General features: G+C 38.8%; 1 protein-coding gene across 8 annotated transcripts in view; it reads left to right on the plus strand.

Annotated features, from left to right (window-relative positions):
- The window catches only part of LOC132975534 (girdin-like), a 64,688-nt gene that overhangs the window by 14,207 nt on the left and 37,311 nt on the right, over nucleotides 1-13,170 (plus strand). The window lies entirely within an intron of this gene.

The following is a 13,170-nucleotide window of genomic DNA, read 5'->3' on the forward strand; positions in this document are numbered from 1 at the left end:
GGCTAAATCCTTCATAGAGCATGTACTGAATTTGAAATAGTGCAGATGTAGATTAAAGTCAGATGTTATTAGTGTTATTTTAGTTGCCATTTTGTTTTACAACATTTCAAATGCCAAGGCCTTTTGAGTAAGATGGTAAAAAGAAACATTTGATTGGTTCAGAGTGTGTTGATTGTTTGTGCTGGGAATTATCTTAGTTATTTTAAACATTTCTCTTTAATCCTTTGCTTCCTGGTTTACTGGTGATACCCTATCACTGATGAGACTTTTAGATGATTAGCTCCTACAATTCACTTAGCAGACGCTTTTATCCGAAGCGACGTACATCAGAGAGTAAGTACAACACAAGCAAGGATCTAGAAAAAAGGGAACAATGTCAGTAAGAGCAAACGATCAGCTTTGAGTCCGATTGGACACACAGGTGCTGACAGGCATTGCACAGAGGCAAAGCACAACATTGACGGCAGTTCTTGAGAGCTCTAATCAGTATAGGAACCATCTTATAAGTCGCCGTTATCAAACAAAAACCATCGTCATCATCAATGATATCGAGACTATCATCATTAAGTTAGTAGGTATTCATGAAAGAGCTGGGTCTTTAGCTTTTTCTTAAAGGTACAGAGGGACTCGAATGGAGTTTGGAAGTTCATTCCACCGCCGGGGGGCCACAGGGGAGAAGAGTCTAGTTAGCGTCTTAGGACCCTGTTGTGAAGGTTGGCTCAGACGCCTTTCATTGGCAGAGCGTAGTGGGCTGGAGGGAGTGTAGACCTGGATGAGAGAGTTTAAGTAAGGAGGAGCCGTTTTTGTCGCTGTTTTGATGCGAGCAGTAACTGGGAGCCAGTGTAAGGAGATGAACAGTGGACTGCCATAATTGTATCACTAAAAAGAACAACATACTGAAGCAAGGGCTACTGACTATATGGATCAGTCAGTACCTACGCGTTCAGTTTGTGTTCGAATGTCAAAGGCAATCGGTTCTTATTGGGTTAATTTAGGACGAAGATTGGCTTTGTACTTTGCTCTAGTGGTGTTCTCCCTTTCCTGTGGTTGTATAGTCGCCTACGGGATTCACATTTCCAGAGCCATATGGATGAAGACGGAAGTGTTCAGGTCATAGGCTAATGCACTTAGCAGGTTTTCAATTTACTGTACTACTCAGCACTTTGTAGGAGGACTCTGCGGAAGAGGAAGCCTTTTATGATTGGTAGCTTCTTGTGAGTCAATAAATTGATCTCTCTTAAGAGTCTTCAAATAAAATTAAACCAGAAATCTTGGATCCGAATTGGTTAGACTGCTCCCTTGATAAGGATGTCACCGTATGTCAATGGTCAACATGTTTTCTTTGTTGGGGAAAACCCCATATGCAATGCAATAAGAAACTGAATTAACACAAATTAGATTTAAATCCACTATATTGCTTTTAACCACCCGTGCCATGCACTGGTGCCTGGGAGAAGGAAGAAGGAGAGACTTAATTGCATTGGAGCTCTTGCTGACTCGCCAAGAATCCTCTGGTGTTGAGAGATGGCTAATTCATTAACCTTTTTGAACTGTTGCAGCCTATCAGTTGAGGATCTTTCTCCTCCATCTTCCTTTTCTGTTACTTCTTATCCACTGCTCGGTCTTACCCCTTCTCATCTGCACAAGATGTAACCCTAGCAGAATGTTTGCATATGTGTGTATTTCACATGGGAAAAGTAAGGAGATTGAATTAGTGTAGAACTTGCGAAATGTCAATTGTTGCAAGAGAAGAAATTCAATACTAACGGTTTTCATTTCATAGGTCTCATGGGCTGAGCTGAGGAGTGTGTAAGCGTTCATGCCTGTGTGTGTTCAAAGTCTCTGTTATGGCTCTGGTGCAGCAGATTGTGTAGGAGGAGGTCAATGTCTAGACAAGTTTCAGACTTCTCTATCTGCAGAACAGTCTTAGGTTAGACAGCAGTTACTATGTTGATTGATTGATAGATATTATTTATTTTACATGAACAATTACATTGGATGAAGTGTTTTAACACACATGCAGTTCTCAACACTTGTCCACAGGAGACTATTAAAATAAAAAGAAAAATGTGTGTGCTTGTCCATTGTAATGTCTATTACATGAAGCAGACATGATGATTGCGGTAATGGTTCCCTACTGTCAGTGGAGGTTCATTTTCATGCTATTAATTTTTGCATTTCTGTTTTCTGAGGAGGATATTAACCACAGAGGGTTTCATTTCTAAGGCAGTCAGTCCAAAAATATGCTTTGGCCTCTTTTGAATTTATTGTCTTTGGTTTGGAATTCTAAAGCAGAGTGAAACATGGGGTGCGTTCGAATTGTCCCTCCTAACTCCTTTCACTATCCACTTTACCTTAACCCCGGAAGCATTTAAGTGGCGGCCATGATAAGAGCCGTTCGAATTCTCTAAAAGTTAAGGAAAGGTGGGTCGATGCTTCCTTTATAACCTCCTTTAGCATAGGATACACTGGACCATCCTTTACGAAAGGAGATGAGATATGACGCCCCACAATTCCTTGCGGCCGCAACATTTAAAGCGATGATCGTAAAGTGACACAGATGATGTTTTATTCAACATATTTATTTCACTTAAGAATGCTGTGCAGTTGTACATTTGTATGCTTAAAATATTATGTGTAGGTTATATCTTGCATTAATGTAACAATTAATTTCATACAATCATATTTATTTTGATGTTGATTTCTGAGTGGACAGGAAGCTGATGGTTTCACTTGTAGCCTGGAAGCCTATATAGCTTTTATTTCAATCCCAACCTTGTGGTAATTAGGATTATTTCACCGGTAAGAAGGCACAGGGGAAAGTTTTTTAGATGTGTTTTTTTGTAGTCCATTTTCGGAACATTGTAGTTTCAACACGGCAGACTCACGTCATTAACCTCCGCCGGCCCGTCGCATTTCATGATGTGGCCTAGTGGAAAATGCGGTTGGATTGTCAGAGCAACGAGATCGCCTTTCCCTAAGTCCTTTATGAATTCTCCTAACATCTTTCCTTAACCTCATGACGTTTTCGCGGGGTTAAGGTAAAGTGGATAGTGAAAGGAGATAGGAGGGACAATTCGAACGCACTCATGGAGTCTTGGTCAGATGAAATAGATTCTTTGTCCTTTTTTGTGGGTTTTCACAAATCTTTGTTTTCTCTGGATTATGAAAATCAGTCTCAGAAAGAATCTGGTGCCATTGGGTTTAAGTGAATTCATTCATTTACATTGATGAGATGTGTGATATGTTTTTTTGGATAACTGAAGTAAGTATATGCCATTGAATGTTGATTTGTTGAAATGTTGTGCATTGCTTTGCTTTTAAATGAAACTTTTGCTCCCATGTTAATGTCCCTTTGAAAATAAAGGCACGTCTGTCCTCTCTTTACTGCTTTGGTTTGGGGTGTGGTGTTAAGGCTGGGAGCTCTGTTTTGAATGCTTAAAGGCAAACAGAGGCCACCATTGATGTCAGGCAGGCCTGACTCAAAATCTTTCCATAACTGGGCTCTGAAAATAGATGATATAGGATAGCTTATACTTATAAGCCTTCTTTAAGTGTTTTTTTATATATTTAAATTTTGTATTTTTCTCTCGGCTGTATTGAGAAAAATACCTTTTGCATCTTTCTACCACTTTGGCTTGTTTTTTTTTTATTTAAGAAGCTTTTAATATTCCAATTTAAAATCCAACCCTTATGTTTGTCAATTGCAACATTATCACAATCTATGAGGTCAATGGTAGCATTAAATCTTAAACATGAGGGTTAACGATTGAGATGACATAACAGAGCATAACTTTGCCCTTAGGTTTTCTGTCAGGCTGTAATTACATATTCATTTGATTATTGATATTAAATAGTCTTCATTCACACTCACCATCTCAAATATGAATTAGTGTGTTATACCTATTTATCTCCAAATGTTCTTCACAGTACCAAGATGAAGAATATGTCAACAAACTCAAGTATACCTGCTTCTGGGCATGCAGAGCGTTTTTTCACTCTTGTTTACCTAAAGCATCAAAAAGGTGCTCTGTTACTTGGCCAGATTGAAGCTAAATCACAGACTTGTATACTATTACCCTAACTCACATGCATACACATAACCTGCTGCAGCTCAGTGTTTCAATAGGTTTTTTTTTTCACTTCTTCAAAGGGATTTTCTGTCCTTGTTATTGCAGTTTTTACCTCAAGCTGGCCCTTCCTTCTGTTGCTTTTAACTGTTAATTTTGTCCAAATATAAAAATATTTTTTTCTCTTTTATCTTTTTTTCCTAATTATGGAATTCTCCAATACTATTTGTCGTGTTGCTCCTTTCAGCATCAGTCATGAGCAAATCTGTTTATTAGGGCATGTGCTTCTAGCTGCAGGCTAAATGTGTGTTGTCATGCAGACCCACATGCTACACACTCACATCTGAATATCCTGTTAATACTCTGTCGCAGTTAGCTGACTAACTTACAGTCACATTGGCAGTAGGCAGTCAGACATCTCTTAATAAGGCTGATTTAGGGAATTTATTTAATTAAGAAGCAAATTAGGTTGATATGTCAGCTTGTGGCTTTCTGGTTGTCTTCCCCAAATGATTCCTGTGCTTTGTTGTTCTCCTTCAATAACAACATTGAGAACATATGTGTCTTGTGTCATACGGTCTAGCAGGATATTTCGTGTAAAGATGTGTTTCAAGAGGACATGGTATGTATACCATATATTATGGTATGTAACATGGTATACCATAGTAATATGGGAGGTACTATGGTATGTACCATGGTAATACCGTATGTGAGGTACCATAGTACATACTATGGTATACCAAACTATACCATATACCTTGTACTATGGTATATACCATGCTATACCATAGTACATACAATGGTATACCATGTACTATGGTATGTACCATATAGTACTATGGTATATCACATATCATCATGGTACATACCATAGTACCTCCCATATTACTAGTTTAATATGAGGCTGTGATGGAGCTGGAATTTTTATGATCACCTTTCTCTCCTTCTTTCTCCTCTGTGAGAAACTCTTCATCCTTAGATCGTTACTTTAGGAGCTCTCTTAAGGGCTAAGATGCTTTGTGAATAACTTTTATCTTTACCAGGATCTAGTCTTTAACTTTAAGGGGAAATTTAGCTGCAGCGTGTTCCAGCTCCTCCAGCTGTCTGTCACTGTGGCTGAAACTTTTCTCCCTTTCTGTTTTCGTCATGCCCTGCTGTCACTCTCGACTGTTCCGGTGATAAGATCTGTGTGTGAGTGTACAAATCGAGAGTAGCGAGCGCATTTGCGGGAGGGACAGCAGTGAAGCCGTCGGCTGCCTTTGACACACATGCACTAATGATGATGGTTTCGATATCATTGATGATGATGATGATGGTTGTCACGATTGTTTTTGTTTGATTACGATGACTTATAAGATGGTTTCTATACTGATTAGAGCTCTCAAGAACTGCCGTCAGTGTTGTGCTTTGCCTCTGGTCACTTCCTGTCAGCACCTGTGTGTCCAATCGGACTCAAAGCTGATCGTTTGCTCTTACTGACATTGTTCCCTTTTTTCTAGATCCTTGCTTGTGTTGTACTTACTCTTGGATAAAAGCGTCTGCTAAGTGAATTGTAGAACATGCGCGCGCACGAGCGCTTGATACGTTGATGCTGTAGCAGTTTTTTAGTGCAACGTTTAAAAAAAATTACTGACAAAACACTGGTATGACAGGAAAGCGCTGTGAAATTGAGAATGTGTTACTGTCTATTTTTTTTTCAGGCAGTATTTTAACTGGCCCGAGCAGGCCAGCTGAACGTGCAATCAGCTGACTCTGTCAATCATTCATCCGGGCCAGTTATAATGTCGAGCCCTGAGGTACATACCATGGTATGTGGTACTATTGTATACTAAATACCATAGTACATGGTACCATAGTACATACTGTACCATGGTAAGTACCATAGTACCATAGTACATATCATGGAGACCCCCAAAACCACAAGGTGGTTTAAACAAGTGCTATGTCCTGAAGAAAAGCGGAAAAACATCCCATTCAAGAGAAATGTATTATTTATATCAAAACTAAACTACATGTCAAATAAACAGAATCCTGTCTCTGATTTGATGAATTCTGTAGTCTTGTTCTGTCCACAATCAACAAGAGGAAGTTTTATACTAAATGGCATCCAATGTCATTAATGGCCATCAGCCTTGTAGTTACTCTCATAATGTAAACACTTATTCTTGGACATCTTTGTACAAAGACAGCCCCACTGTTTTTGAGATTCAAAGACCTTCATGTTAGGGGTTCTTCCCTCTTACCCCCAGAACCACTTACCAATCACATCATATAATGACACCCGCAAGTGGCAGCTGAACATATGTTTACCAAAATAACTCAGTGGGCCTGTATGTACTCACAAATTTCAATAGCTTTTGAGTGTTTAAGCATTTGCCTGCTAGCGCAAAAGAGTAAGTGTGAAGTGGAATTTGGGGCAGTGCCTTTGTAGAGTAGGTTTCCAAATGCTTAAAGGGAGCTATTTTTAAGCACTAGCAAAGTTGCTGTATTAAGGGAAGCTTGTAGCTGGGTTTTTGTTTTCAAACACTGAAGTAGAGCATGTTAATTGTGGATGCAGGAAAATTACATCTATCCTGAGAAGTCAGATTTGAACTTTGTAATGCAAAATGTGGATAAGATGAGGCCCTTGTCCTATCCAGATTATAGCGCGAAAACACTTGTTTGAGTGCATAGAAAATCTTTTTGTGATTGTGTCAAGTTTTCCAACCAGTTTAAAGGAGCCGTGGGGTTATCATTGGGCCTGGTTTGTGGAAATAAGGCTTCACTAGCCCACCTGTCTCCACCTTTTCATACTAGCAGTGGGATGAGCCCAACCACTCGTTCAGCCTCAGGGCTCTTTTGTAAAAAGCACTCTAGCTGATAGATAACACCAGAGAACAAAAGAAACTGGCAACTAACGGCTCGTTCTCTCCTCCTCTTCATGTAAAGGGATGATCTGTCCATCTGGCCGTCAGTAGATTTTGACTGCTGTTCTTTTCAGTCGAGTTTACTGTTGAGCAAGTATAATGAATAAATACTCCTGTTTCACTTAACTTTCATAATGACATTTTTACATGACCAGAAATATTGTCATAATAAGTGAAACAAGCACGGGGAAACTATCTCTAATTTATCTTCTTTTAAGTTAAAAGCTTTTTGTCACTGTGTGTGCCATCTTTGACGACAAAGTCAATATATGGAAGACAAAATTTGTATGACACATCAGTATACCACTTGGCAATTAAACTGTTATGTAGAGTTCATATTTTTATTTTTTTGCTTGCAAGAAGATTGGTGATGCACAGCAAGAGTAATGTGCAGGATTTTTTCTTTTCAGTGTTATCTTGCTCACAAAAAAAGAAATGATGAACGTTTTTTGACACACTTTTCTATTGTTGAAAAACCCTATATGCCTGCTTGTGGTCCGCTACAACCTACAAATTCTTGTTATTTTATTGATTCAAGTTCCAGTCAATAATATGTCTGAAATAACGAGGAAGAAAGGAGATGGACGCCTTTCGTCATCTATCCAATAAGCGGCTGGAGCGATGCTGCTTCCCTCCTTGAACTGCAGTGCGCATTCCCTTTTTGTGTTCTCATGCGTCTATTACAGAGTTGAACAGTGGGGAAGGCTTTCTCAGCATTGATTCAGTTAATGGGGATGTGTTGAGATCTGGTGTTAAGTGGTTTCAGTGTGTGTGTGTATGTGTGTGAATTTGTGTTAGATGTGGAAGGAAGAGGAAGCATGCTCCTTCCTATTGTTCGTGGTAATAACCTTTTCAAGTTCATAATCTCTGCGGTTTTTCAGCAGGAGAGAAGTCCGCAGTGCCAAGCCCAGGAGAGGGTTTATGTTTGTGTGTGTGCGCATGTGCGTTTGAACATGTACTGTACTATGTGTGGCAGACTCGTGGCAGGCTTGCATGGGGGAAAATATACCCATCTCCTCGTTTCTATGGCAACACTCCATGTCTGCAGAATGGGTGTGAATCAGGCTTTCAGGGTTCATGCAGGATTTTCACACACACACACACACACACACACACACACACACACACAATTAGTCCCCTGTTTAAGCTGCATCGGTAGCGGAACTTGTGCTTGGGTGGAAAGATGGGGAGGAGTTTTAGGAGGTATGTGTGCATGGGGAGGCCTAGTTTAACAGACAGGGCTCCTGTGAGGCAGAAACACAGCAGCCTTATAACCTTTCCTCTGACACCACTCCAATTTACACAACTCTTTTTTTACCCTTGCATGGCCCTTGCATTTTATTGCAGTTACAGCTTGTGTGTTTGAGAATCCACTAAGCAGCTACGATTTTATACGTCATGAGTTGATAAATGTGTGTATAGATATCAGATCTTAACATATCAGCAGAGCTAACTCGCCTTCTCCATATTTCTTTTTATCATTAATTTCCTCTCTGTGTGAATATTGTCTCTTTAGAAAATGTCCTCTGTGTATATAGTGCATATTATAGGCACTATGACATAGTGACTACACCAAGGACATTTCTGGTGTCAAACCTACATTGAAGGAGTGAAAGCTTTCAATTTTGAAAGCTCTGTGTATTGCGTGTGCACGTGCATGCCTTTCAGTGTTCTTAATACATTGCCATGACAGGAGGAGGCTGGTCCCCTCCTGCAGTGTCCATCATGTTTTATGTATGTTTAGCCTCCCAAGCTAATCCAAGAGGCATACTGGTCTCTGCTGTAGTTTGGATTATAAACCTGCAGCTAATCCTCAGAGCATAACTTTGCCCTGATGTTGGAATGTACGTCCCTTATGTACGTACACTAACAGACATGCAGCAAACTACTGCTCTATTGACAAGAATATTTCTTTATAAGGGACAGAAATAAAGATACTTGATGCTTAATTTATTATGCAGCTTCTGACATGGATTTGGTAGGCCTGTCCATGACTAAGGATTTACATAGTCGAACCTGATTTGTCAGATTTTGCCCATCGTCAACTGATCATCGAATAACATTAAACTTGCAATAACATCTAACAAACAAACAACAATTTTATTTTGGTCTTTTAATTTACCATTTGAAGATTTACTGTACTCTCCCCATCATATATTCCATCAAAAACAAGTCCCCACACTCTAAACCCAGTAAAAGATTTAATCCAAACACATTTCTTCCATAAGGATCCATGGTTTGCTACAAATTTAACGCCAGTGTTTTTCTGACTTTGTGATGACACCTCATTCGACCAATTACATCCTTTGTTATCCTTTGTTTACAGCCTATAACATCCAATGAGAGCCTGAATTGAAAGGAGGCACATGCCCCTGTTCTGACGGCCAGTTGCATGCGACTGTGCCGATGACTGAAATTTCCTGTGGCAAATGAAATTCTCAAAACATGGATATGCTGCTTTTATCATTGTTTGGAGTGATTTCTTCATGCACACACATAAGGCATTCATTTAAAGTTCAAGTGGTTTTCAGAGCTGCATTGGAATTGTTAACAAGTTGATATTTATTCCAAGATAAGCTATGAGTTAGGAATTATTTGGAGAAAATGGGCAAATCTATGTAAAGTTAGACTGTGAGCCCACCAATATAGCTGTAATGGAATAATCCTTGTGTACGACTGTGAGACTGACATTTGACTGAGGCTCTCTCGAACAAATCGTAGAATATTCGACAATTTTGGGTCACCACTAGGATTTGGTCTTACTGTTAATTTGTTAACCACTTTTGTCCAGCTCCAGCCCCTTCAGTAGATAGCAACCTACAAAGTTGAATTGGAGATTTAGCTTTAACCCACACCATTTAGTTTGTAATGTGTACATGGGGCAGCACGCCACAGTGAGGAAGCTATTAAACATTAACACTGCCATGTACTGGAGTAAAGACACAGTTGTCTTACTTCTGGGAACATGTATCAAGCATCTGGTTCGCATGAGTTTAGTAGCACTACAATCTTTCTTTTAAAGTGTTATAATGTCAGATAGAGAGTTAAAATAACTAAAAGTAACAGAAGCTCAACGTGTTCTATCAGAAAGCTCCAAGCTAACAGAGCGACACATACTAACCAGCAGTTCGATGGATCCTTGAAATTGGAAGGAGAGGAAGGAATGATGCATTGGCATAGTGCTGACCTTAGGTCATGACATTGCATGTTACAGATTTTCTCTTTGCACACTCTTTAACTAAGGAGATGAAAAACAGTTGAATAATCATTTTGTGTTGAACCATTCATGCCAAAATCACATTTTGTCTGCACTTAAGCTAGATTTTAAATGTGCCTTGTTTGGTTAAAGATACTGGTACTTGAATCCGTTGAAGTCTTCAACTATTTAGTTGTGATACGATTGTTTGACTGTTAACATCAGAGTCTGACCAAAAGCACAGCCTGAATGTTGTGCTTGCACAGCAAACACATGCTACCGTTGAAGGGGACAGGTGTGAGTGTGTGTTGGTTGGAGAAGTGGTCAGAAGAATGACAGGTGGTTGTGCACAGGAGGAACGTGTGTATGTAATGCTTTACTACTAATCCAGTTTGATGCAGATTTTAGTTGCTTTGCCCTTTACAGCCTTGTCTGTTTCTGTCAAAATGTCCTGTCACGAGTTTAACAGAGTGCATTGGCTGTTGGGCACATAAAATATCCCTTTGTGAGAAGCCAACTGTGACTGTCTGAGCCACTCTGATCATTCAGTCTGATGCTTAAGAATTCAATCTGTCTTCAGACACTATGGCTGTTTGGTCATTTCTGAATAAATAGGTTTGATTTTTATCATCCTCTGTTGCAGGGTAACCATATAAAATTATATAATATTTCTATTAAATGTATTTTAAAAGTAGTTTCATCTGCTGATGTCCAAAGCTGGACGAAAAAACGAGAGTAAAGGCTTAGTATGTTTTCATGTTCATAGTAATCCACCCTGAATAGCAGATCTTAATTGTTTATCTGAAAAGTAATAGTCTCATTCATTATGGTTGATTAAATAATGCCTGTTTTTTTTTTTTTTTTTAATCAATAAGAGAATCATGAAACTTTCTCTGCAAGCTCCATACCAGTGTAAACAGAGACATGGACAGACAGAACAAGTTGGGGTCAGTACATTCGTCACCACTGAAAGAAGTATAGTTACAGCCATGCTCCTGACCTTATAATTGCGACTGTAGATCCTCCTCTTCATTAGATTTTGTCAGCACCTAAAAAAATGACAGACCCACCCTCATCAACTCAGTTACAAAATACTCAAAGCACTTTAAAATACAGTGTGATTTAAAACTTGTGGTTTGAGAATCTTGTTTGTCAGTCAGACTTGATGCCACTATCAGTGTAACCAGATGTGAGTGAAGCACTGTAAAGCTACCACCATCTTCCTCTGTAACACAATGTTATTAGAGCCTCTGCAAAAGTAGGATATAGCTAACTTGTTTTTGTTTTTCTTTCAATTCAAAACAATTGCAAACACATATGTTGGTACTTCAAACAACATGTACAAAGTGTACAAACAGGTATATGGAAGAAAATAGCAACTGAATAATGACGTCATAAACTTCTTGGATGAGGGAATACAAATATAGCTTTTTAAAAGTCTAACACTTGTATAAATGTGCATTTATTTTTATGGCGCTGATTATTTTAGGAATAATTGAAATCAACACAGACTGTTATATGTTTAACTAAATAAAACAAGGAAATGACCAAATTATGTCAGATTTCCTGCCCCACACCCCCTTCACTTCCACTATGAGGTAATACAATATGTATAGGGCAGATGGTTACAACAGGAGGAGGAGGGATGGAGGAGGAGGGGGGGGGCTGACGGGTGTCTCGAAATCCCCTTTCTTATATAAGCCTCTTTTTCATGACATCAGCAGAACCCTGTGCAAACAAGTCAAATTGCCAGGTCAAACGAGTGCACTCTACTCGCTTCCATCAGGTAAACATAAAATATTCAAGTTATGTGACCTTCAAGTCTTTTCTGCTCACAGAGACATTTCTTCTTTTTCATCACTACTCTGCTTTGGAATTAGTTTATACTTCTCTAAAGGTTGGGATTGTATGAATCTTTTGACAAGCATTTCTTGAGTCATGGCCTGCATGTGTCATGAATAATTCATTAAATAAAATAATGTCAGTCCTGGTTATGGTTTAGTGACTTTACTTAGCATCATGTTTGTTACTGCAAAACCTTGAGAATAAATGTATGTAAATACATGGATGAGGACGATAATAAGTTGTTTTGGTGGATTCATGTTAGGTCTTTGTAAATAATATAACAGCAAACGCTACAGACTTGCTCCTTTTGTAACATATCTTGAGATAAAATCTGTCAAGAATTTGCGCTATAAAAATGAAATAAATTGAAAGATCGATTGATTGAACGTTTTGAGTGATTGATGATTTAAATCGTACATAAATCAGGTTCTGCCCATGTTTACCGGCTGTGTGTCTGTGTTGGTATGTGAACATATCATGGATATGTTTGTGTGACGGTTGTAAATTGCAGTTCATGTTTTCATTTTGGGTTTCATGATTGACGTGAATGGAGGGGTCCTGAGGCAAAACCCACACTGGCAATTGAACCCACATAAATACCACTGTCATTTGCATCATCTCACACACACATAAATACACTTAAATTGGGTAGTATCACAACATGAGACGATGGCCCTTTGCCACTATAGATGATCCTAACTTTCAAATTAGCTTTCCTTTTGGCTATATTTATAATCTTAAGTCTTAATTGTGCCTGTACTGAAACGCTGTTAAAATGTATACTTCGGCCTTCTTCTTTCTTCTGATTGGAAATGACATAACATTTTACCTATCGTCTTTTACACTGTGAATATTTTAGGACAGTTTTTGTAGTAATACTGAAGGCTGTCAAGAAGGGGCATGTGAACTGAAACCCTCTGCTTCCTCAGTGTGATGTTTGGAGAAAAAATAGCCTAATTTGGACAAACATGTGTAAAAGCAATTATTTCAAAAGTTGACCATTAACTTACAGTAAGTGTCTGAATCTTCCATTGACATTTTAGCAAAACACACTGCTATGGACAAACTTCAACACTCAAAAAGCTCCGCTGAACTAAAACATCAAGTCATTTTGGCCTAATTAGGTTGAAGTTAATAAGAATTAATCGATGCT

The sequence above is a fragment of the Labrus mixtus genome, chromosome 6, assembly GCF_963584025.1.
Source record: "Labrus mixtus chromosome 6, fLabMix1.1, whole genome shotgun sequence".
Lineage (NCBI taxonomy): Eukaryota > Metazoa > Chordata > Actinopteri > Labriformes > Labridae > Labrus > Labrus mixtus.